The following is a 26219-nucleotide window of genomic DNA, read 5'->3' as shown; positions in this document are numbered from 1 at the left end:
ATGGATCGACGTCTACGCCGTCTTCCTCATCCGCCAGCTAACGTCCTTGACCTTGCAACAGAACTTGAGAGAATCTGGCGTGACATCCCACAAGCCTTCATTGCACGTTTGATAGGCTCTATGCGTCGTCGATGCACTGCTGTTCTCAATGCCGATGGTAGACATACTCGTTTTTGATCTTGTGTCATGGTCGTTTGACCCCTGGACCGCTTGTGGACTCGTGACGTCATTGTGATTGACTTTTCAGTTGAAATTCTCCCGACTTGTTATGGTCTCATGATCCCTCCATTAACGTTTATATGTACCTTTGACATTGTTATCGTACTTATCAACTGTGATAATATTTTGACAATGCACAGTTTCTTTATGTGGCTGGTATAGTTATGAGTATGAGTCACACATGAACTCGGAACTAGGTGGTGATGGAAAAAAATTGAAAGAAAGGGTCTAGTTTGTAGAATTGATAATTCGTTGTCATGTTATTCTTATTACTGGAACAGTGATGTTTTCAGAATTTTCTATTTTACCCTGTAAGCCTGACAAACTGATCACTATGAATGTTCCTACAAAGTTACATGTGTGTCATCATGTTACACGTGTTGCGGGGGGAGCATATTATACTTGTTACGGACTGCTTAATATGAATTTAAATTAACAAACGAAGAATTATCGTGCGGAATTAATGTCACCATAAATGTGACGTTCATACCTAAGTGAAAGACAAACCGGAATAGAGGAGAGCAATTTTATAGCGTTGTTTCTACATTTGAGCATGAAATACGATCGTTTCATGAAATGATACAATATGATCTTTGATGGTGAAACTTTCAAGATTGCTTCTGCTGTGGTGTGGTGTGGTGTGGTGTGGTGTGGTGTGGTGTGGTGTGGTGTGGTGTGGTGTGGTGTGGTGTGGTGTGGTGTGGTGTGGTGTGGTGTGGTGTGGTGTGTGGCGTGGTGTGGGTGGCGTGGCGTGTGGCGTGGCGCGGCGTGGCGTTGTGTGATATGGCTGGCGTGGCGTGGTATGTGGCGTGGCGTGGTGTGGCGATGTGCTGTGTTGTGTCTTAAGGAGCTGATGAATGGGGTGGGGAGTACAAACAAGATATTAGTGTTTATGAACATATTTAAAATATATATTTTCCCTCGTCTGTATCTTGTGTTACTATGGAAACCCGAGTTCGACAGAGCACAGAACTGGACCGTAGTGTTGTGTTACACGTACCAAAGCATTTAGGAATTGTCATATGTACAGGAAGTGTATGACACCAGACCTGAGGCAAGTTAGATGACTCAATAACGCCTTCTTGCGTTTCATTAAATTCGCTTCCTGGTAGCCCAGACATGTATTGTATCCACAAAGGCAGCTGTGAAGTGGTGAAGTGTGAGGTGAGTAGTACACAGACATAGTTTTGCTTGAATCTGTAGAGTGTGTATGAGAAAAGAACGTCTCCTGATTGTGTATGTGTGTCGGCGGTCAGATCGTATATGTGAGTCTATCCAGCTATTGTCTTGTTACATACAAATTGCTTGATACTGAGCACACACGGTTACGTTACGTTATAAGGCAATATGTTAAGAAATGTTGGCATATTGGGATCAACAAATTACGAACAAGCTACATGATATTCAGTCGGCTGGTCTTTCCTTTGAAAGGGCGAAGATGCCCCTCTGTGTGTGTGCCTTGTCAATCCCAGTTTACCACTAAACACATACTTTTAGACTGTGTGGATACTGCATCTACATTAAAACAACTGTTTACACAAGTTTCTTGTCATGAGACTTTATCATTTCTAAAAGAAACAAGTGTTTATGAGTAGATACAGCTTGTAGCAACATTGTCTAGGTTTTGCTTTATCTTTGATATCTTTTCTTTTAAATTGTCTTTGAGATCATCCATTTCAGTGCTGAGGTATATGAGCACATGTTTGAATTCATTCATTCATTCATACACGCTGTTACCCGTGCATTCCAACATGGCTAATTATGAACAACACCAATCGCAGTCTATGTAAATACGTCCTTGAAATTATACGTTATGGTCTTTGATGTAATGGTGAAACTTTGATTGAAAATCTAATTTGCAAGCAAAGCGGTTTTGACTGCAAAGTATAATACATATTCAATAAACAAGCAAAAATTAAAAGTAGACACTATTAATGAAAGCAGGATAGATTCTAGATGTTCCGCAGGGGTGCAAATCTCACTGCATGTCCCTTTGTAGTATTAATGGAGTATTTGTTTCTATCAAAATTTGATGTTTTAAGAGACTATTTGTTAGTCTACCCTTCAGCTGTTGCAATCCCTACCTCTTGCACCACCACCCAACTCTGCCCTACGCCATTTGCTAGCAACTATGTGGTATCCGAGTAAACAGGATCTAAATATAACCTTGAAAATGTAATTTTGACTTAACAAGCACTGGAATATTACCTTACAAATTTGAAACGGGAATGTCATTCAGTTACACACTGTCACCGAGAAAGGATATACATTGCTACAGGTCAATTCACTGAAACTGAAACTGCTATTTGAAAAGAGCCCTATGCGCTTGCACCATTCTTTTGAAATAGAAATAAAATCCGTAATTATGAACCAGTGCACTTGGGGACGAAAATAATTAATATCCTGTTACCTGTTTTATGAAAACGTTTATACACAAACACTACAATAGCACTATATAGACTGACGTTTAACGCGATTTCCTTTATTGCAATATTTATTGGCACGAAATGTTTTAATAGACATACTGCTTTTAAAGAAGTTTGCCGCATTATACCTAACAGTTGAGGAGGCATATCGCCTTTGACTACATATGGCAAAATACCTATTTCGATCAGAAGGGATTAGGATTATCTACGAATCTCAAGTTGGTTGTAGGAACAATTATACTCTGAAAAAGAGAACGAAGTACCGCACTAGTGGAAGAATTGGAAATATCTGACAGGGTTTCAAACAAAATAAATACCAAATATAAACTTGTCATGTCTGCATACTTTGGGACGTGATATGTGTAGGTAAAATAAAGTACGGCAAAACAACAACGAAATGGAAGAACACAAAGCTCAACCTCGTGGTACAAACTCAAAATGTTCAGACATTTTGTTTTTGTTATCTGTTCGGGGTCTGGTTGCAAATGAAAATTACGTTGTTCAAATGTTTTTTGAAAGGAGTTTGATTTAGAAGTCAAATAGTCCAAATACAATCTTTCTAAGAAATACGGGTTGTTAAAACACATTCGTAAAGTGTTGTAATGCCACGAACTGATGACATTTGAACGTGCTTTGTCATTACATGGACACCCAGATTCTGGACCACATTCTAGATTACAGGGTTTGTGTATGCATCTCACAAGCATAAATTGGCACAGTTCCCATTAGTGAAAGAAGGTGAAGTCATTCAGAATGTGTACACATATGTTCTTTTGTCAGAGTATAACATGGGTTACGCCCAGTTCTGCTGATATGGCTACGAGGAAAAAACTGGATGTATTGGAGTTCTATGCTTCCCAGGAAAATTGCAGTCACTGCATCTTTCAAAACTGCCACTTGCCAACAACTTAAATAGACCAGTTGTGTGCATGCGTGTTTTCAGGGGAAGGGAGAACGGGTGGGCGTTGTTTGCAAGCGCCTGGACGGAACAGCGATAGCCACATACAATAGGAAGCTGTTGATTTAAATCACACTGAGTTTACAATTTCGTGATGCACACAGGATGCTGACAAGGTTCTAGTCAAGATGCACATCCGTGATTGCATTTAGCGCAGTTGAAAACAACATCACTATCGCGATGGACAATCGGGAAGAACAGTACGCTTCAAATCTCAGTCTGGGCTCCGTCCCACGAAGCAGTCCGATATTTTAATCGCTGAAAACACGGGATCGAGCCCACCCGTGACCGGGTGTAAAAACCTTGAAGTCAACTTTATGTGCAGACTCTTTCAGTGCACTTAAAACAACCTACGAATCCGTTGTTATATGAGCAGATGGTGGCCACATGAATACGTGCAAACACCTAGTTGCGGGTAGAGCAACGTGGAATGAACTTGGACAAAGTACTGAGGCTAAGTGTCCTAGTCCACCGAGCTGTGAATAGGTACCTCGTAAGGATGAGAAAACCGCAATAACTCGGTGTGCCTAGAGGCTCCAAGCGTTGTATACTCCCCGGGGAGTTGCGATTGATAATACGATGTGTCGTTGAGATTGACATCCAATAACCTAGGGGAGAAATGTCAGCTCCTTGAACATGTACTAGATACATGGATATGTGCGCTATATAAATATCCCATAATAATTATAATAATAATAGGGTCCATGCAGGCAGCAAAAGTACTGCAAGACCCCATTGTCCAAAGCGTGTTGATCGTCCTGCAGGTGCTGGTGTTCTCCACCCCCTTTTTTCTTTATGTTTAATGCACGTGTAAGTGGTGTCATTTCAAAGTTACATTCTAGTTTTAGTCAAATATGTCAGTCACCTCCTCACGCTGGTAATGTGAATTCACAGCATCGGACTCCCCATTTGTCAAGGGGTACATGCGTCAATTCCTGCAGAATTAGAACAACAGGATAATAATCGTATGGCTAATGTCGGCACAGATGTTCTGTCAGGACACCCCTGCGTCGTGCATGTCATTAACTTGTCATCGTGTGTTTCGGAAACTGCACCTCTTGCCTTGTCAAGAAACGTCAATTTTAGGTTCTGTCGCCTTTAAATCAGTTCAGAAAGAAATGCAATGCATATTTTTGTGGTGGTGGTGTGTGGTCCTGTGTATAGACTTCATGTCAAATATCAGCTGATATGGGTGTCCTTGCTTGGCAGTTAACTCCAACAACGAAGCACATGTGATACATGTGGTCTCACCTTAGACAGACCACTTCTAGCGCCTCATAGTCAAGGAGCTTATGGGATTCCGTGAAAGTTTTTTGATGGAAGCAAATCATATATTCTGTTGTGTTTATATGTTAAAGGAGTTTAAAAAAATGTTTGGATCCAATCCAATGCGAAAGCTATATTTAGCTCAAAATCCAAGAAGGCTGCCAAAATTTAACCAGGAACTGAAAAAGTTGCAAAACCCCGGAACAGAACAATGGTTTTTACCATCAAATACCATGCATATTTGGTTAAGGAATATATTTCTCGGAGCACCTTTAGAATACAGCACCACAACTTCTCGTGAGGACGATCTCTGCCGTATGTCTCGTGTCATTAAGACAAGCAACCAGTTTGTGAGAACCTGTCGGATGCGAACCCGCAACCTTCGAATTGTTAGCTCGACAGCTAACCGACTGAGCTACGTCCATACTGTTGTACAATGTGCAAATTTATCGAGTCATTACTCTGACGTCACGAAAATGAACGGAAAGAGTCGAATAGGTAAACGGACAATTACGAATGCTACGGGTAGACTTGGTGTCTCGTGATTTTATTCTACGGACAATTGCCGAATGGATCCGATGCCATTTGGCACACTCGTCAAATTCCGTAATCTACAAATTAACGTGTGGCGTGGAATGAGCCGGTATGCCTCAAACTGAAAAGGGTTGTTGACGTGAGGCGTCAGACGTAGATTTCACGGTGCATGCATGAATGACGCGCTTTTATATAAATCGGTGATTTTGTGACAGAAAAGTGATGTAGGGAACACTGTAAGGATAATGTGGATCGCACTAAGGAACGAGGGAGACATGAGCATGTGTAGTGACGGCACGAGGGTGAGTTAGCCTTCGAATCATTACTTTACAAAATTTATGTTGCGTGTGAAAGAGGCTTGAGTGCAAATTCCAGGCCAATTTCCATTAGCCCAAAATTCCTACATTAACCCATTTCTTAATGTACTTTCGACGTTTTTAGTTTCCGGTTTTTGTGTGAAAAAAAAGTATTAAAATGCAAAAACGAAAAACAACAAATGGTACTCACGTATTACACTGGACATGCACCTACTATATTGGATTCGGTCCCTAACCCTAACCCCTAAACCCTCAGCCATAACCCTAACCCTAACCCCTTGAAATAATCCTAATAAATAGAATGCATTGACCGAACCACCGGACATGTACCTACTATATTGCATTAGGTCCCCAACCCCAACCCTAAACCCTAAGCCCTAACCCTAAGCCCTAAGCCTAGCCCTAGCCCTAGCCCTAGCCCTAGCCCTAATCCCGTGAATTAATCCTAATAAATAGAATGCATTGGCCGAACCGGCACAAACACGACTGACGTGTCTAGTGTAATGCATTATTACCGCTTCGAAAAATAAGATACTAATAGAAGACGTTTCTATGTAATGGTGCAAATTACTGAATGACAAAAAATATATATGTAAATTAAAAAAATTACAAAATACAAAATACACAAAACATAACACCTCAGCAGCCCGTAATACAAATAAATATGAGCGTATTAGTGAAAAAATATTTCAAACCGGTGCTTGCACAATATTGCGCATCCGCCGGTATACAACTACTGGAAACTCTCAATATCGTTGGGCTTATGCAATGACACCGCTCGTAGAGATGAAACACCAGTGAGCGGAGCTTATACGCACTCGCTGAGCCAGACAACCGTGTTGCCTTCAGGCGTCATAGGGCATGGTTTCGAGACCGTGCTTTCGAACAAAATCACATTACATTACGTAAAAGGGTATTATGACGTATTTTTAAAGTGTGTGGTGCTGTATTCTAAAGGTAGGCCTATTTCTCATATGCTGTAAGTCACCAGATCGTTTTAGGTTTCTTTTAGTCTTAAATTTACATAAAAGAGTTATTTTTAGCTCTAAAAGTCATAATGATGAATAAAACCCCCATTTCTGCACAAAGCATATTTTATATAGAATTAGTACAATATGAAAAAGGAATGTACTTCTTAAACTGTTTATCAACTATGGATGAGGTTTTTACATGAAACTGCGATCCAGAAATATACTCTTCAAAGTAAGAAACGCATAAGCCATTTTCAGAAGAATTTCTTGCGTTAGTTTAAGAGCAATTATTTCATGCAATCCCAATGGTAAAAAGGCGAAAATTCCAACGTCTATAGACAAAGCCTTTACTGCTGTGTTTCTGTTTACTTGAGTCAACAAGATGGCGTCAAAGTACTTTGTATGGCCACCATTGGCAGCAATTACTGCTCTGCACCGTCTCGGCAACTGAAAAGTTGACGAAGTAGCTCTTATCATCGTAGGCGACTTCAATTTCCATTTTGACAACAAGGATAACCATGACACTAAACGAATACTTAATCTTCTTGAAGTCCACAACTGTGTACAACTTGTGTCAGAGGCAGGCCACAGAGGTGGACACACTCTTGACTGGATAGTTAGCTTCAGACGCGTGTGTCAGTTGTGTATCTGTATAGGATCTACATCTCTCTGATCATTTCCATATCTTTGTGAGCTTGGACCTCTCAATACCAAGTCCAAATTTGAAGATTCCTCGCTGTAGGTACATACGCTCCCTGGATAAGGATACTTTTAAAGACAATTTGCTAAACTCAGACCTTATACTTGAGCCACAATATGATGTTGAAAGTCTCGTTCTGCTATACAACAGAGTTCTATCTGAGCTGCTAGACAAACATGCACCAGTGAAGGACAGAGTCATACCAGTCACTAAAACATCTGCTTGGGACTTCACACCTGAATTTCGACAAGCGAAAAGAGACAAGAGGAAGCAGAACGCAGATGGAAAAAAAAATTTCCTGGAGATTCATCGCCAAATGTATATTTCAGCCAGAAATCACTCAACAACGGTCATCAACCAAATCAACATCTCAATTCTAAGATTGAAGTCAACGAGTCAAGTCCAAAGTTGCTGTTCATACTTTTGTTCAGTATCTTGGGTAAACACTTTGAATCGTCACTTCCGACATCTGATGACAATGAAGCAACAACACAGACATTTTCGGAATATTTCTACAAAAAGATCTAAGACATTCATGACAAGATTTCGTCTTCTGTGGCTGTGACTGAAGCTGATTTTCCTCCAAAAATGTTTGATGGCACGCATCTTACTCATATTGATAGTTTCACTGACACTAAAGTTACTAAACTACTGAAATCTGCAAAAAGAACAACTTGTTCACTTGATCCGATTCCAACTGACCTTCTATATGACTGTCTCGACGTACTGTTACGGTCCGATCGTCTTCACCCTCTGTACTGTTCCACTTGGCTCTATTGTAGCAGACCACAACCTATAACAACGCACATGACACGCAGCTGTGGAATTTATTTCAACCAAACACAGATTCCTCTAGAGCGTCTCTCCGTCGGACATCAGACTGTTGCCAGAAGATATGCATGGATGTCATCAAATGTCTTGAAATTACTTAAAGAGAAAACAGAGTCCATTCTTCTGGGGCAGGCTGGAAAACTCAAGCAATGTGACAATACTAGTGTGTCTGTCTGTGGAGCAACCATTCCACTTTCTTCCACTGTCAAGGGTGTGGGTGTTGTCATCGATCAAGATCTCAGTATGACAGAACACGTCAAGTATGTTACTAAAACTTCTACTTCCATCTTCGCAATATCAGTAAGGCCAGACCGTTCTTACCAAAGATGCCTCCCAAACTCTCTGCCTGAACCTAGTCACACCTCGTATGGACTACTGTAACGGCCTTTTGGCCGGATCTCCATCTTTGTATATATTTTGTTTTCAAAGATTATAACCAGTTTAGAATGATCCGATCCGATGACTTCAAAATTATTTCAAGGGATTTAATTGAGAGAGTGTGAAGCAGAAATAATGTTTTCTCCCCATCATTTCATTATAACATTCATCAAACAGTCTAAAGGTGATATGATATCATGGCTCGACAAATTTCAGATCGCACGGCCTTCAAAGGCAACGAAGCCTCAGCTATATGAGATCATAAAAACCCACAAAGGTGAACCTTTCTACAAAGTTGACATTCAAGAAAAAGTAAGGGTCACGATATTCTGCGACTTCCTCTCTATCACTGTGACCTTAACCCCATTGAAATGATATGGGGTATTGTCAGAGGAGATGTTGCCAGATCAAACACAACTTTTAAATTACGTGACGTAGAGGTTTTGGTTAACAAAATCACGACTGAAACTTGGCAAAACTGTGTCAACAAGGTAGCTAACGTCAATGAAGGTTACTGGTCTCGGGATGGCTTACAACAGGCAACTGAGGCACCACTTGTCATCCCTTTAAGTCGTGACTATGACACTACGACAGACGAGGACACGACAGATCTCCCGGAATAGATTTTGAGATGTCCCCCGCCATGACTGGCTGTTCCGTTTCTGCGGTTTCACCCCGCCGCGACAGATAACAACTTTTGCGTTTTCAATGACGCTAGTTTCTTAAAGGTGGCATACAACCATAAAATCAAACATAGTTAAAACACAGTTAACACTTATTCATGACATATAATATACATTGCTGGTTATGAAAAAAATATAAGCAAAATTATAAGCGTACAATCGCAAATCAAAAGTGCAATATTTTGTACTTCGGTTTACTTCCCAAAAAACGAAGCAGCCGGGATACCGAACCCAGTCAGAGCGGGTGGGTGTACACTCAAGTGTAACGGCTGGTTCATTTGGAGATGCCTTCACGGCTCATTGTGTGCGTATATATAGAGAGATGTATGGTTTTGTAAATACATGCTCATTTTTTGTGTATAACATTTTGCAATCAACAGACATCATAACATGTCATGTGTACAAGTATCACACCTGCCTGTCTGTGTAATTAGATAAGGTGACAGAGACCGAACTTGGGCCATAAATCAATGGTGTATAGCCTGATAGGTGTTAAGTTCAAATTGACATTGACATTGAGTTTTGTCTGTGACAACGACACATCTATATTACAGTTAGTAATTCTGTCAACGCTAAATAATGACATTGCTTTTAAGTATCGAACTGAGAAAGTGACTGGGTAAGAAGAACGTGTGGTGAAATAGACAAATGAAATTATATAAACAGTTAAATCGGTAATCTACTGTAGTAACATATATACAGCTCGCGCCTGTGAAATATCAACAAAACATTAGAAAAATAGCTCACACCAAAGCCTTCACCGAGTATTCACTGGACAACCCGCTTCCAAGCTGCGCGAACCTATTTCACTACGCATGTGCTATGAGCGCAGCCCAGCTGTTGAAACCACTTCAATTCCCCAAAGCGCTGGGGGAAAATTAGTGAATCGTGTGAAACGATTTCGCGTGTTTTTTTTCATCACGTTATTTTTCAACTTTATAAGTTGAATGTGCATTTTTGATGATTTGTTTCGGCAAGTCCTTACCGAACGGTAACAGAATCTGCAAAGTTGTGTTTTACGTTGCATGTGACCTTTAAAGAACTTTTTGGGTGGAGTCCGGAAAATTTTCAAATGTAAAAAAGTTGTTGGGTATTAGTAAATGATAAACATGCGCACTATTTATATTTATGTGGCAGTTTTGTACAATGATAAAATTTGCAATTCATCGGTCCGTTTCTGACTCAAATAGTTGGTCATGAATGCTTTGGGGTGTCAGTGATTATCTCCCCTTACCGGATTAGCTTTTTTGCACTGTATCATAATTCGGACAGCCAGTGAGAAATTGAGATCAAGCCTTCAGCCTCCAATCCATCAATGTATACTTGTTTTATTATCATATACATTTTTCGAACCGAAACATGTATACTTAAGCAATGACATTCCTTTTATTGTTTATACGTTTATAGGTGTACAATCCTATAAAAACCGGTGTGCTCATGCATTAATTAGCAACGCAAAAAACGTCAAACCAAACGGACGGGATCACTTCCAAGATATTTTATAAATTTACGTCGAAACGAGTGTGTTTTCGTTAATCTAACATTTACATACCTTTCAATCCCAAGTTGACGCATATGCACGCGTTGACATTATTATAAAGTTATTCACTAAGAATGTCAGTTACCGTAATAATGATACAAGCATCAAGTACATCCATAATTCAGATGACCGAACTCCTGTATAATACGAGTACAACAGGCTTAAATCTGAGCAAGCAACTCGATCCATGGGCTGCCGATACAGTGAATCGATGCAAAGTTTTACATTGTCGTATGTCCTGATACGATACTTCAAATGGGCCACGATGCATCGATGTTTAACTTTGAATATTGCCGAATCGCGATATCTGTCAAGAAAAATAGACTTACTTTTGTTTGATGATTAAAATATATGCTTACTTATTTTCCCTTCACAAGTAATCGTTTTTTCGGAAATTCATGCGTCAGGAGCTGTCAGACATAGCGCTCACATGTTATCAACATTCACAAAGTCCGTGTATAAACCTAATTATCTCGGTTTCCAATGAACATTGAAAAGCGCTGGCGTAATTTGACGAAATACTTTAAAATGTTTTTGTTTTGATCTTAAGGCGTATTACAGTTTGTGTTAGAATTCAAGTTTTAGTATCGTGATACGTATCGTATCGCCACCCTTGTATCGGGACTCGTATCCTGTCGCAGCTTCAGTGCACAATACTTTGGCAATACATCGTCGTGACTAAACTTTTAGTATCGTGATGTATCGTATTGCAGGTTGCATGCCAATACCAGCACTAGCGAATAATACAGAAGAATGTATTGATCATATATATTTAGAAGATAAACATACTGTGTTCGAAAATCAGAGGTATACAACGAAACGCCTACGCATTCGGTTTTAAATCAAATTTAGAGCTATTACAATTTTGTTATATACCCCTGATTTTCCAACGCGGTATGTTTATCTCCATTCTACCATAACCGCGTTATTAAGATATCAAAACTATACATACTGTGTTGGAAAATCAGAGGTATATAACGTGATTATATACCCCTGAATGGCTTTAAATAATCAATCACAATCCAGTATTTACTGAAGTCATGGTAGAATTATATTTAAATAAGTATTATATAATCAGGAAAATATACAGCATGCAAAAAGCGTGAGGTTTAAGCATACTTGTAAATTCTTTGTAGTCGAGGTCAAATGTGGAATACATGAGAGTGTTCGTTATAATAGTTTTGTTTTGTTGTTGTTTAACGCCACACTCAGCAGTATTACAGCTATATAGCGGCGGTCTGTAAATAACCGAATCTGGGTCAGACAATCCAGAGATTGACAACATGAGCATCGATCTATAAACCAGGATACGATGACATGTATCAACAAAGTCAGCGAGGTTTACACTCCGATCCCGTTTGACTCCTCTTACGATATGTATGGGTTGCTGAATACCAATTCTAACCCGGATCTTCACGGGTGCATCATAGACTTAGTTTGCTGTTCATGTACGCGCAGTTATAACCTAATGATTTGGTACTCATTTAGCATATTGCTAACGACGGCATAGAAGGGAAGTATATTTATGTAAAATATTAAAATTTATTTTTTTAAATTTTACTGTAATAGTGAGTAGGTCCCTGTGATGACAGTGCATATCTCATGAGAGAACAATGTCAATTTGGGAATTTCGTCCGCGTAAGAGTCAACTAACGTGATCTGGTGGTCAAGCTCGCTGGCTCGGTTGACACATGTCATCGTATCCCAATTTCGTAGATCGGTGTTCATGATGCTGATCACTGGATTGTTTGGTCCAGACTCAATTCTTTACAGACCACAGCCATACAGCTGGACTATTGCTGAGTGCGACGTTAAACAACCAGCAACCAACCATTCAACCTTGGGTGTTGACACATAAACCCGGTGCAGAAATTGGATGCCACTACCCTCTCTCTTCACTCATTCGTAAGTATTTATCAAATATAAAGGTAGGGCGTGGTTTCATTAACATGGAGGTTCTTCATGACAGTATTTTATTGCTCACCTATACACATATATACTGAACATCATTGAAAACGCACCAGTATAAAATTGTCCATATTTTCATCAAGATGGATTTCAGCATGACAATGATCAATGAATATGACTCACATGAAGTCGAAGGGCATGTCTAGTTGACCAAATGCTTTAGAAACAAATTCCTGTTCACAGTGTGACACTTTATTCCAAAACACATCAACCTGCAGCCACTCCATGAAAAAAGCGCGAATTTCATTCTGAAATCATGCTGACTGTGACATTAAAAGCAGGTGTATGAGAAACGATTCTCATTGCTTCACTAACGATTGTGAAACGAGGACAGAGATGCCGAGGTTAACACCTCACGGAAGAGAACGTGCACCAGGCATGATTCAGGTTGGCACCAGCAGCAGGGATATTGCTCGACAACTTGGATTTGGCCACTCCACCATCGTTGGGCTTCACAGACGACAGCAGCAGACAGGCAGCACCCGTGACCTTCAACGACCTTTGCCAAAACGTGTCACGACCTCCCGTCAGGATCGCCATATTGACCTTGACCATATCCGTGATCAAACACTGCCGACTGCCAGGACTGCTGCATTAGTTCAAGGTCGACGTGGGGTCATCAGCGCTGACACCATGCGACGCTGTCTACACGCTACAGGGCTACCTTTCGATATGCGAGACAGGGCCCAACCTACTTCCGGTACCAGATTTTCGTTGACAAGCGAAATTCAAGAACCAGTTCTGGTTTGAAATTGCGCGACCGGCAATATGACTTTACTAGACCGGACCAAGTGTACAAGCATTCCTGGATGTCACAGCGGTGTCCTCCTCCCATTACGCAGACAGCCAGTTCGCTGACACCTTAAAACAACAACATTTACGGTTCAGTGAACAGATTATCTACTACCTGATACCTACAAATTATAATGGAATAGTCTAAATAAATACACAGAAGCAAACTGAAGCTATATTATTTATTTTGAAAGATGGACGAAAAGACAGTAATTTGAATTTTTATTGCTGCAATATAAAAACAGTTTATTTTTATATATATATGAGACGAGTGCACTTAATTACGATTTATTTACAATTGATATTTAAAATATGACACATCATGTCAATGTGGACATGGATGTGACAGTGTTTTTTATTACTTCCTTGAATGTCCATTGTATACTACTCAAAGACAAACTGGTCCCATCTTTAGAAAGTATTGTTGAAATTAGAACACTGATTGGTATTTATCGTATCTTACATGGCAATGCAGGTGTCTCATTTACTGCAAATCAGAATGTTTTCAAATATGTACATATCTATATCTCTCCAACAAAACGTTTTCTCGGTTAATTTCTGTTGTACATATGCTATTTATGGGAGGGGTCTTTTCCATCTATAAACACAATCAAACCTCTCAGTGACAAACCTGTTTTTCTATTGGATAGTAATTGATAGTAAAATCAATTTTGAGAAGAGAAATCATTTATCATTTAATCACAACAAAGTTATATTTACCCACAATCAAACTTCTCAGTAACGAACCAGTTTCAGGCTCAACCTGCTCTACTCACTACACAGTGGACTGTTCCATTATACCTGTAGGTGTTACCCTAATTAACCTCCTAGTTCAGTGTCTGTCAATTGGGTGTCTGTCAAATTGGAGATAACCGTCACAGCTGTTGACAGTGGTAATATTTGGCTAATTTGGGCATGGTTAGATTGGAAATGTGTTATTCCTGCAAGGATTATCGATTCCATATTGTCAACTGACAACAATGAGACCAAAGGTATGAAACATTATTTGTCACTGGAAGTACTAAACAACGTAAGGTCTCGCCAAATGCCGTGGCCTACTTACGGGCCCTATTGATGTGAAACTGTTTCCAGCACTTGCATTTGTTGGTTGCACACACTGGAAACTGGACATGACTGATAGGCTGTTAGTCATCCAAACTTTGGTTGATTATGTTGATTTTGATCACCATATCTAGCTTCCTTTAGAAGAGCTATAACAATCAGCTGTAATCACCATGGATGAGGATGATAAACCAATAAAACCAATGTTAACCAATAAAAGTATGTATATAATACTCTTTTAACTGACATTAGAGTACATACCTTTGCTGCCAGCACCACAGCCCATCTGACACTTTGGACCGGGCTAGGATTGATCTTCAGTAAACCATGCTTGTCGTTGGTTGGCACTTGTCATCGCATCCCATATGCGTAGATCGTTACTCATGCTGTTGACCACCGGATTGTCAGGTCCAGATTGGATTATTTACAGGCCGCCGCCATACAGCTGGATTATTGCCGAGTACGGCGTAAAACTAAAGTCACTCACTCATTCTGACACTTTAGGTAAGGCAGAAGGCTACAGTGTTTGGAAGTCTACCTATTCACCGAAAACGTCTCAGCGGGTTCGACTGGGAGGAGCTTCATGGGAGAAGTGCCATTCGCTGTCTGGGCTGTGTGTAAAGAAAGGAAGGCCGGTGTTGAGCCTAACCAGACTGTACCAGCATCACCCGAATCCTCGTTGCTGCGTTTATTTTAAAACGAACAATAATAATAGATAGTACACAAACATGCTACATCCACAAATCTTTATTATCGACACGACATTTATTATCCATGATTTATAATTATATATACTCTTGTTCGTACGTGAAGTCGCTAAACATGACAACAATGCTATTTCTGTTACCTCAACGACGCTGTAGGTCACATTTACAATAGTACAGACTTTTCATAACTCACTTATCTCAAACCATATGGATAAAAATATTATTATGTTATATGATAATCACTAATTATAAATGTATAAAGCGTGGTACAAAATCATCTTGAAAGAAAAGCTTATTGTATTCAGCTGATGTGAAGTGAAAACATGTTGATCCACATGAACATTAATTTTAGTACGACGTGATTTAACAATGACAAAACGAGATTTGATCCCAAATAAACACCTTTGAGAATACCAGATTTATCTGTGGCTAACTGGTTTGCAGAGTGTAATTTATATATTCAAAGAAGCGTTTTTGAGAATGTAAATAACATCCAGTTCTTTCTTATTGCTAGGATTCACCTGTCACGCCATGTGTCTTCCATATTACTGACGGTAATCCGTCATGCCGTGACACATTAGCTACATTGTGTAGCAACATGGCAGATTCGGGTGGTTTCTTGGTTTCTTTTGAGCAATATAGTTAAGAATACACCAGTTCATTTCATATATCTGGGTGCACAGGTCCGGTAGGCTGTAATCATCATCGAAGCTAACTGTTTAGTTAGGGGAAGGCGCCTGCTGAGGAGGAGGATTCGGAGGAGCAGGGCTAGCAGGAGGGGGATTGGGATTAGGAGGATTAGCAGCAGGAATAGCAGGGGCAGGATTGAGAGGAGGATGATTAGGAGGAGCAGGATTAGCAGGAGCAAGATTAAGAGGATGATGATTAGGAGAAGTCAGATTAGGAGGAGCAAGATAAGGAGCAGGATTAGCAAGAGCAGGATTAGGAGGAGCATGATAAGGAGGAGGAAGATTAGTAGAAAGTGGGTAAGAAAGAAGAGGACTAGGAGGAGGCTTCATCCCATAATACTGTGTCGGACTTGGGTAGGCACTGTATCCAAACGGCGGGACCATCTGGGGTGAAATCCCAGCTTGATGGGCAGCCAGTGCTAAAATTAGGGAGAAATCATTAGCTCTGTGAAAAAAACATAATGCACTATGATACATTTCAGCTACTTCTTCCACGAAAGATGTGGTTTCAGAGAATTGACCTTACTAACATCTACCCTCAGAGGGAGGTACATGCACGCGCGTACAAACACATGAACCCCAGTGTGACCTTTGACCGGGGCAAAATATTCTGGTCATTCTAAAATTCTTGAATTAAACTATTATCGTCAACCCTCTGGGACATATTACAGAAGTTTCCAGCCCAGCCGGTATGGTACAAAACAGAAATTGACAAGAGCATAGAAAAAGTACCAGAATCTTTACTTTACTGAGAAAGTGTAATCCCAAATATACATGTGTTACATTTAACCACTTTGTAAATGACATTGTGTACTCATAGCTTTTGGTCGTTGGAACCATGCCAATTTCCACTTATCAGATCGGTTCACAAAGTCTGTGGTCTAGACTACCACGTGTCCGACTTCCTGTTTTGTGAATATCCGCGGTGGCTTAGTTGTTAAATGGCTGTCTTTGGTGCTGGCGATTAGGTGCCTGACTCTGGGGTGTGGGTTGGAATCCCGGATGGGACTCAACCCAACAAAAGTACTAGAATCGATACTTTACCGAGAGAAGTGTAATCCCACATACAGCATACATCATGTGTTATACAATAGCATAGTAGGGATATCATCCTTCATGCAGATATATCATACACCTCCTCTGACACGTTCTAAACATACAGTTCTTCTCCGCCCAGAGTGTTTCTAATCATACTTCAGTTTTCAGTTTATGATATCGAACAACCGATTAACGAATAACAAATTCTTGTCTAGCCATTTTAACCACCATCAATCTGACGAAAGTTCTGTTGAAGTAAAGAAATGTAACAACTAAATTTCTCGAACTAAATCCAATCTTAGACCAACCGCTAAATGTACAACCCGTGCCTACGATGCGTTCTAGAGCAACTGACAATATTGTGCACAAGGATTGCCACATACATGTGTTGCCACATACAAGTTCATTGTGGGGCAAAGGGTTAAGGACATACTTCCATTACCCTACAAGTGTGTGAGCTAAACCTGAGGCTGATTTCAATTCGATTGATTTGGTTCATCACGTCTTGTGTCATTGTATTATTCAGATAGAACCTCAAGTATGTGTTGTTCAGTATGCGCCATACATATGTCACAGGGAGATAAACTAAGTCCTTCCTGGTATAAAATATCTCATAATGAAGAATTCAAATGGACAATGGGCACAGTTGTAAAGTATGTCTAGACACACATGTTTACTTGTTTTGACAAGTGTATACGTATTTGAAAATCATATAGTATCTACAGCCATTTACCTGACAAACTTTGCAATATCGAAAAGGGGAAAAGATTAATTCGTTTTATAGAATGTACATGAGTTTGGATTCGAACCTGACCTAAGTCGTGAGGGCCAATGATGCTGTCTGTTATAGTGGAGATCCTCTTTCTTAAATACCACTCAACCTGATAGTTGATTTTTTTCCAGGACTTTATGCAATAGAAAGTTACTTGCATAAACGGATGGTGTATGCGTGCTGGTTACGTACCAACGTTGAGACGTTTAGGCACTGCAATATTACGATGCCGTGTAGGTCTTCGCTTGGGTGGATTACCCAGATACGATACTTATGATTTAAGTTTACGATTTATTTACCTTATGAGCTATGTATAACCAGGAGACGTTTTGTGTCTTAATCGCAATTAGGATCAATAAATAGAACAATCCTCTGGTTTTCTTATGATTATCATACATTATTTTTTTGCCGATACTTGAAAATTACTGATGATTACAACATGAACACACATGCTCTCACACGCCCACACACACACGCCCATGCGCACGCATGCACACAAACATACACACACAAACTAAATAAACCAAACTCCAACAACCCCTTCGGGTGTCCTTGTAACAATTTTCGGGAACACATAGTGTCGACACTGATATTCCGTCATCCACTCGTACAATTTTCTCCCCTATTTTGCTCGATCCGCCCGATGAAATCAGGGTGAATAATCTGGATTGGTTATTCTCTGGCGTGTGGTGTCGAGTCTGAGCCAAACATTTAAATTTCATATTAAACAAGTAAATCATTTGTAATACAACGTACACTGCTGGTCATCTTGTGTGGAAGCTTCTATATGTAATGAAGCAGCCTTGTTTGGATATGGATGTAGAGACGAATATGGTGACGATACATACATGATGATCAAATCGAAAGGTCACCAACAGTGGCGTAAACTGCTATGGAAAAGAAACTTTCCAAGATGCAGAGACATGCGTTTAAGGAAAGACGATGCTAGGACACATGGATCTCATTGCTACACCCTAGACCACGATAAGTCCGGGAACACGCACGTCCAGGACAAAATCCCAAACAACTTCGGTTCCGGACGACTCCGCAATGCGATATGCACTCATCTGTTTTCTCTTGAAATGTCACTCAGGCTGAAAACACGTGTAGGTGTTATTTCAATACAAAAATGGACGCGATGTCTGCAGTAATTCATCCAGGAAAGCTGATGACAGGAAATGTGCACGTCATCAGGCACAACATCCGGATATAGAGGTGTTACAGAAGGTGTGAGGGCAAAATACATCAAACCATCAGTATGAGGAGGTAGCTGACAGAGATTGTACTTGGAACAAACCACCCCTGACTACAAATGCCCCGTTAGATTTCACGGTACTCTCGGATCCGATTGACAGCATGTGCGTCAACAGTTCAGGTCAACAAGGAATAGTGACTACAGATTTACTTCCAGATGGAATCCTTTTGAAAATCTCCAACATGACACAGAACTCGGGACTGGATGATCCTTTGGATTCATGTCCAGTTCCACCCAACATTTCAAGAAATATGTTCGATTCTCAGTCAAGTGCATGTGTTAGGAATTCAGTCCTTCAGTACAGGATTTACTTACCACCCTGGCTCTTCACTCGGATTTCTAAACACCGATCACGGCTTTATTGACACCTATCTAATCCCCTGGAAGGACATACACATATGGCTTCCTCACATCCGATTAGTTAAAAATCTAATAGGACAGACTGAAATCTTTTTGATACAGTTGTCGGCTCTACTCTGATTTCTGCTCCTCTGAAAGAAACTGGATTTCAACCAGTTGCTAGATATAATTTATATAAGGAACAGATTCTTGATGCAAAAGGGACATTCTTGACCACCGCTGGAACATCATCTTGATAGGGATGGTTAGGTGGCAGACTGACACAACCACATGGTCTGATGGTGAATGTCTTCCTCACGAAAAGTGATATGGCTCCAAAACACTTCGTACAGACTCCAGCTTGGGCACCTACAAACATGAATGAAGTCGGTACGAACTTCAACGTTGAACGGAGGAGTACCTTTTCCTCCCAATTTGATGATCTGTCACAATTACTGGGCGAGTTGGGCAAACCTCATGGAGGACATCCCATTGGTTCTTCAATACACGACCACACGAACACCACTTCCTTACATAATAGAGGGGCGGTTGGGTAGTCTAGTGGTTAATGCATTCACTCGTCACACCGATTTCGATTTCTAACTTGTGTGAAGCCCGTTTCTGATGTTCCCCTCCTCGATGGTGCTGAATTCTTGCTAAAGGGGCAAACAATCCAACTCACTACTCAGTCACTACGGTATAGAATTGGGATGGGGAACGGGCATGGGCAGGCTAACAGTACGCAGTATAGTGGGAATTCAAGAAAAGGAGACTCAATGATGGGACTAGTTTCTTACGTAATCGCCCCTTTTTCCCTGGTCATCGAGCATGGTGACCACGGTCAGCACACTTTTGGTGGCATAAATACAGAGACAATCAGATAAGACGGATTGATACATGATTCTACACGGTTGTTTGCCATAGTGGTCTACCGGGTGAAGAATGGAAGCCCAACATTTTCTTTGGGAGCTGAAAGCAATAATAGACAGTGTATGGTAACAATGCATAAAAGTGAACGCAGAGTGGTCTCTTCACCAGGAAATATTTGGTTGGATTATCTCAGTATGGGTCATATCTCGTCTGAATTTAGTCGTGACGTGCCTGAATAGAAAGTACCTGTGTTTTTCAGTCTGGGGCAGATCCACATGAGCTTCAGGATGTTGATGCCTAATTCCATATATTCATCGACTGGATCTAGGGGGAGAATTGTGAAGATTTGATACTGGAACGATTACTTAAATGTTTTCCATTTACTATGTCTTCTGCAATTTGTTTGTGATCATTTTACTTAAAGTGACGTTTGAAGATCACAACGTTTCGGAATGCAACCTTAATCCTTCATCAGGTAAGGATATCCTCCGAAACGTTGTGTTCCTCATAATAAAGACGTTCACATCCAAACAATCTCTCTGCCTTATGTGCATCACTTCTAAAATTCATTCAAAGATCTGATACGACATCAACATGGAGATGCTGCAGTTATATCCATCAATAAGTACAAGAAGACCATCAGCATAAGTGTTAAGACAAACAACCATTTTAAGGAAGGGTTTTATTTTTATGACAATTTCTTTATTGCAAGGAACACAATGTTTCGAAGTATATCCTTACTCCTTCACCAGTTAATCCGAAATGTTGTGTTCTTCACAATAAAAACGTTGACATCGAAAAAATCTGTCTTTCTAGTGTGTAAAACTTCTAAATGTCATTGTAAGACCTCAAGGTAAATATTACAAGGGCTAGATGAAGAGACACAAGAATTTTCTGCTAAAAGGCATAGGTGACATATACTGGTTGATCAAATTTATTCATCTTAAGGGACGCGCCTAGAAAGACACTAAATAACTAAAACAAACCAAATAGACGAACGATATGGTTCATTCGATCGTACTATTTTGGTTGCTGCACTTGTGTTAGTCACCTCGTACCATAGGCATAGGTAGAGGAATAGCAACGGAAAGAGGTACGTATATTTTAATTGACAGCGATGTAAATTATTTGCCAATAAGGGACCGTTCATGATATGTGGAATGATGATTTTGTACACATGTTTCTAGGGGTTCAGCAATTTTGTACATAAAATTAGTTTAAAATTATGCTTACATTGTACGGAAAAGGGGAGGGGGTAATTGACTTTGTACATGACATGCAAGGGGTCACTTACTTTGTACATAAAGGGGTCATTCATCATTGTACATGCTAGCCATAAAATCATAATGATGGATGGCCATTTATAAAGCGCCTGTTTCCGAGCACTTGTGCATGCTCAAAGCGCTAACGCATGATTACCCCAGATAACCCAAGCTTATGTGAGGCGCAATAAGGTTAATAGTCACTTAACCCACCGGGTACCGATATCCAGCTGGGTGAACAGGGCCAATATTGAGCAAACCCACTTACCTAAGGTGAGACCACATGTATCACATGTGCTTCGTTCTGGGGCACTGCAAGGTAAGAAACTCTCTAGAGTCAACCTGCCAAACATGGTCACCCATCCAACTACTCTGCGCACTCAACGGTGTTTAACTTCAACTGAATTGTGACTGAGATTCCTGAATTGAAGTATTTTGTTTCTCATCTATGTATGCTCTACAGGTACAAAAAGCAATGTGGCTGCTCTATGTGGTTGTGCTGTTCTTGCTGTTCACAGTAGTTGGTGAGATATTATTATTGTTTGTTTTTTTCATTTTGAACATGAATTTCATGCAACTGTATTATAATGCAAATATGGCAACCTGTAATGCATACTGAGACACTTTGAAAACGCATAACGGAGTTTGATATGATAACAAAATAAAACAAAACATAAGATGAAAACAGTTGTTATTATTTATGAAAAGCACATGGTATAAGCATTCAGCCTGTTGAAGAAGAAATGCAATGTCGACAGGACACGCACACGTTTTCCAAGCTGAGGCACCCGCGTTATCACAGTCAGTATCTCGTGTGGCCTCCATCAGCTGTGGCACAGGCATGGATACGTTGGGCCATGGAGTCAAAGAGACGAATGATAAAGGCCATAGGAATGTTCCTCCATTCTTGTTGAAGAGCCACGGTCGATTCTGCAACGTTGGCTGGCGGTGGCTGACGTCTGTAAACTCGCCTCCCCACGTTCGTCACACAAGTGTTTAATCGGGTTTAAGTCTATCACAATGATTCCAGTTTACCAAAGAAAGGCTTGGTCCACTCTTGCTGCATGGGGGCGGGCGTTATCATGCTGGACGTCGTTGTTGACGGCTCAGCAATGGAATTCAGGCGTGAGAATTTCATCCACATCGCGCTGTGCTGTGCGATTGTCCTGAATAGCGTGAAGATCGCTCATAAAACCATCACACAGCCACCGCCGAATCGATCTCGCTGTCTGACACATACACTGACGTAACGTTCACCATGTCGCCGATAAACTCGTTCTCTTCCATCAACAATGGAAACATAGTACCTCGACTCGTCCGAAAACATAATTCTACGGAAGAAAAGCCGCGGTCGACGTCCATACTACTGTGCAAATCGGCGCCGTCCCTGACGGTGTCGGGGCTGCAATTTGGGACCACGGTAGGGGCGCCGGTATCGTTATCCCGGATGTCAAAGGCGCCGTCTGACTGCAACGGGGTGGATTGGTCTCCCATGTCTGCCAATTGTGTTCGCTGCTGTTGCCGTCCTGAAGCAATCTCGGAGATGCGCCAGTCGAATTTGTCGGTCTTGTCTAGCCGAAGTTGACCTGGTCGAAGACAGTTCTGCAACGCTTCCTGTTTGTTGATGTCTACTGACAAGACGGTTTATGGTTGATTGGTTGACATTAAAACGCCTGGCAACGGCTGCCTGTGAAGTCCCTGCATTGAACAGTCCCAAAGAACGTTCCCGTTCCTGTAAATTCAGTCGTGGCATTGTTTCAAATCGCTTCTGTCCCATTGATGCCATTGCCTTAAATGCATGAGACCTCGGGCAATGCACGTGCATTTCTATTTTCAAGATCACATAGCGTTGTCAATGTAACGTGGGGAATGTGTGTTTTAGCGATTCTGTCAGCGTAAAAAAAACATGCAATGGATTTATCCTCGGACAATAGGTCTAAAACACGCCTTGAATGAGCATTCCTAACATCAGAGTGAGTGAGTTTAGTTTTGAGCCGCTTTTAGCAATATTCCAGCAATATCACGACGGGAGACACCAGACGTGGGTGTACCTATGTGGGGAATCGAATCCGGGTCCCAAACGTTAAATACTTCCTTCACGTTTGTTGACGTTTTTTTGTTTTTATTTAAATATACGCAGTAGATGGAACAAATGCACGTGCGGTACGTGATGAGCGTTAACTTACACCAACCCTACTTGTTCTCGATGTTTCATTTAAAGTGCATACGCCCTTGTAATACAAACCAATAATAGCGATTTGAAACTCGTTTGTTAAACAACTTTTATCATTAGTTGAATAAAATTCTGAGATGTGAATATTCAGTTGGCAAGTTAAAATTATGAGGATTCGCAATCTTAATTTCACTTTATTCGATTTACCTTTTTGTTTAGAGTGAAATTCATCGGTACGTTTTCACTGTAAACAGACTATAGTTCCATAGATTCTTGATTTTAAAGGAAGGGGAAGTGACTCATTTTGTATCTTGAGTTTGAAGTGAAACATTCATGTTATTGCAGTTGGAGAATGTCATTGCTACAATGCAAGTACCTGCACAGCATCTCCGGCAACCACTTGTCGCCAATATGGCGGTTGCATGAAGGGATGGTTCGGTCCGACCTGCCAGAAACGTGAGCAGTGATGTTGACATCATCAATAAACACATGCATTCTCTCTTTCCCAATCCAATTTCTCAAATTTCCGAATTTCTCGTAGCTTATTTTATTTCGAAACAGAACCACATTTACATCGATTTTGAAGTTTTTTCAATGCGTTTTACACGGAACAGCATAGCTATGAGTGTCTCCTACTGATGTCCTGAATATTTTCTGTTGTCTGTTTACAGTTTAAAGGAAGGGGAAGTAACTCATATTGGTTGAAGGTCAACTCAAAATGTCAATAAGCTGCAAATGCAAAATTACCTAGCAACGGCGGTTGATCTACATCAGATACACCATTATCACATTTTGTCTACAGTTTCGTTTTCAAGCGTTGCGATGTATTACACATAATATCAACTCAAAGCAGGAAGATAACATTATCGAGGGACCGAAACAGGAAAAGAGGACCCTGGGAAAAGTGCATGCACTAGGAATTAGTGTCTTATGCAGTCTGTTCTACTGATGTCCTGTACATTTTCTGTTGTCTGTTTATCAAACAAGTTCTCCTACCATTCGAACGTGACCATTTTCACAGGGTTATTCTTAAATTGCTTAAACGTTTAATACCACTATTTCATGTTAATACATGAGAAATGCATATGTTAATGTATATTGTCTCTAGATTGATAATGGTCATTTAAATTATTCAAATATATCTGGTTTAAATGAATTCTTTCTTCAGAAAACGTTGCATTGCTAAGACCTGTGACTCAGACCTCCATCTACTATGAACGTTTTGCAACGTCCCAGCCACTGAACCTCACAGCAAACTACGCGGTGGATGGAATAGTTTCAACTCGCTTCATTGACAGTCCGTGTGCACATACTGACGGTGGAGACATGACTCCATCATGGACTGTATTTCTCAATACAAGCTGTCATGACAAAATACACCACATGAAACTTTATCTTCGCAAATCACGTGAGTACTGTGGCGTCTATATCAACATTTTACGAATTATGATAAATGCAGAACCTGAAATGGATACTTTTTTGAGATCGTCCAATATTTCAGGTCCAATTGCCAATAAAGTATAAACGTTGTGAAGTTAGCAAACTGAAACATCTAAATAAACTCATCACCGATATTTATCATATTAAAACTACGAAATGTGTGTGATTACAGACCCAGAACGAAATGATGGCATGGTGATTCTGGTGGACGACCAGATCTGCTACGATTGGTCATCAACTGGACGACCTGACAATGTCACAGACGTCACCTGCAGACAGCCACTATCAGGAACCTCAGTTACCATACGGACGCCACAGCCTTCTCTGACTCTGTGTGAGGTGCAGATATTTGGTATGTACCCAATTATATCCAAATACCATAGCACCCAGAACTGCAAAAACAAAGTTTTTTAGTATGTTCATCTGACTTCTCATCTCAAAGGTCACATAAACCCTAGGGGGTACAAATACATAAATCACTAACTGGCATCGTTATAAATAAAAAAAACCGTCATTAAAACTACTCATTTCGACCTTTAATTGACTTAAATCGACCTTTTTGACAACAGTGCACAATTCTCACCCGTGAACGAAATTTTAACCAATCAGAGCTTTGACTGACTGAGTTTGGTTTTTTGCCGCTTTTAGCAATATTCCAGCAAAATCACGGCGGGGGGACACCAGAAATAGGCTTCACACATTGTGCCCATGTGGGGATTGAAAACCCGGGTCTTCGGTGTGACGAGCCAACGCTTTAACCATTAGGCTACCCCAACGCCCCGGAATAGCTTTGAGGGCCGATGCAGAATTCATCTACATTTTAGGGATTAAATTATCTTGTTTACAGGCTTGTATAAACCTGAAATCGTGACAATTGTTGTGGAAAATGAAAGCTATATGTTCTCACAATCTACTGTCATTTAATTTTGTCTCCTGCTTTGCCTAGTTTCCGAGTTACAACTTGTTTTCATAGACGATTCTGTCAAAATCGATTGGTGTCGTTAGGCCCTATTTGTATAATGACTGATC

General features: G+C 40.5%; 1 long non-coding RNA gene across 1 annotated transcript; it reads left to right on the top strand.

The window, feature by feature from the left end:
• Positions 1 to 1342: 1342 nt before the first annotated feature.
• LOC124265856 lies at positions 1343 to 24965 on the top strand. Its single transcript, XR_006895562.1, has 4 exons — positions 1343 to 1383; positions 22041 to 22101; positions 24096 to 24206; positions 24919 to 24965. It is a non-coding gene; the product is annotated as an uncharacterized LOC124265856 (long non-coding RNA).
• The last annotated feature ends 1254 nt before the right edge of the window (positions 24966 to 26219 follow it).

The sequence above is a fragment of the Haliotis rubra genome, unplaced genomic scaffold (genome assembly GCF_003918875.1).
Source record: "Haliotis rubra isolate DU_JTF1 unplaced genomic scaffold, ASM391887v1 Scf1219, whole genome shotgun sequence".
NCBI classification, from domain to species: Eukaryota; Metazoa; Mollusca; class Gastropoda; order Lepetellida; family Haliotidae; genus Haliotis; species Haliotis rubra.
This window is presented reverse-complemented; position numbering and strand designations above follow the sequence as displayed.